Genomic DNA, 1531 nt, shown 5'->3' on the forward strand with positions numbered 1-1531 from the left:
AAAAAAAAAAAAATTCTCATAAGGAACACCAAGCCAGATCCCCTGCATGCACAGATGACAAAAGGGTTTAGGCTCTTATAAGAATTTAATGTCACCCCTAATCTGACAGGAGGCACAGTTCAGGCGGTGATCCAAGCAACAGTGAGTGGCTGTAAATACAGGTAAAGCTCAGCTGCTGTGTGGCCTGGTTCCTAACAGACCATAGACCACTATTGGTCTGTGGCCCAGGGGTTGGGAACCACAGCTCTCGATCATAAAACATACATTAACAAATTTAAAAGAAATGAAATCATACAAAGTATATTCTCTGACCATAATTGGAATTAAACTAGAAATAACAGAAAGCTATCGGGAAAGTTCCAAATACATGTATTTGGAAATAAAATAATTTATTTCTATCCTTCTAAGTCATGGTCAAAGAGGAAAGAAACAAATTGGGAAAGAAATTTTTTTTTTTTTGGGACAAGAGTCTCACTTTCTTTCACTGGGTACAGTGCCATGGTGTCACAGCTCACAGCACTGTACCCAGAGCAACAAAGTGAGGCTCTGTCTCAAAAAAAAAAAAAGATAAAAATAAAAATAAATAAATAAGTAAAGTTCAGAAGAAAGCAAAAATTCTTTCTTAAGCAGTTTTCAAAATCAGATGCTGGGGCAGCGCCTGTGGCTCAAAGGGGTAGGGCGCCAGCCCCATGTGCTGGAGGTGGCGGGTTCAAACCCAGCCCCAGCTAAAAACTGCAAAAAAAAAAAAAAAGAAAAAAGAAAGAAGAAAAAAAGAAAGTTAAAAAAAAAATCAGATGCTACAGGCATATAATACAGTAGAAAAAGTAACACACATTTGGGTGTTAGTCGAAAAGAATATGTTATGTAAGACAGAGAATGATAAGGCAAATGTAGCAAAATGGTAATGGGTGGATTTGAGTCATGCTATAGAGCTTCAAAATGAAGACAAAACACACAGAGCAAAAACGTACATAACTGAAAGGAGGAATAAACAAATCTGCAATTATAGGATACACATCATTAATCAATTAAAAAGTAGAAAAATCAATCTAAGACCTGTAAAACATTATCAACCAACTTGACCTGACATGTAGATCACTCTACTTTACAAATGAAAAATATACATTCTTTTCAAGTACACACAGAATATCGTGCAAATAGACCATACTCTAGGCCAGTAGACCCCAACCCTTTTGGTACCAGGGACCAGTTTCATGGAAAACAATTTTTCTAAGGGAAAGGCACAATAAATTCTCATAAGGAGGAGGTGCCCATAGCTCAGTGGGTAGGGCACCGGCCACATACATTGAGGATGGAGGTTCAAACCCGGCCTCGGCCAGCTAAAATAACAATGATGGCTGCAACAAAAAAAATAGCCAGTCATTGTGACAGGTGCCTGTAGTCTCAGCTACTTGGGAGGCTGAGGCAAGAGAATAGCTTAAGCCCAAGAGTTTGAAGTTGCTGTGAGCTGTAATGCCACGGCACTCTACCGAGGGCAATAGCTTGAGACTCTATCTCAAAAAAAAAAAAA

General features: G+C 38.7%; 1 protein-coding gene across 1 annotated transcript in view; it reads right to left on the reverse strand.

Annotated features, from left to right (window-relative positions):
- The window catches only part of SENP2 (SUMO1/sentrin/SMT3 specific peptidase 2), a 42551-nt gene that overhangs the window by 25351 nt on the left and 15669 nt on the right, over positions 1-1531 (reverse strand). The window lies entirely within an intron of this gene.

This window comes from Otolemur garnettii, unplaced genomic scaffold (genome assembly GCF_000181295.1).
Source record: "Otolemur garnettii isolate 467f Iridium unplaced genomic scaffold, OtoGar3 scaffold00060, whole genome shotgun sequence".
NCBI classification, from domain to species: domain Eukaryota; kingdom Metazoa; phylum Chordata; class Mammalia; order Primates; family Galagidae; genus Otolemur; species Otolemur garnettii.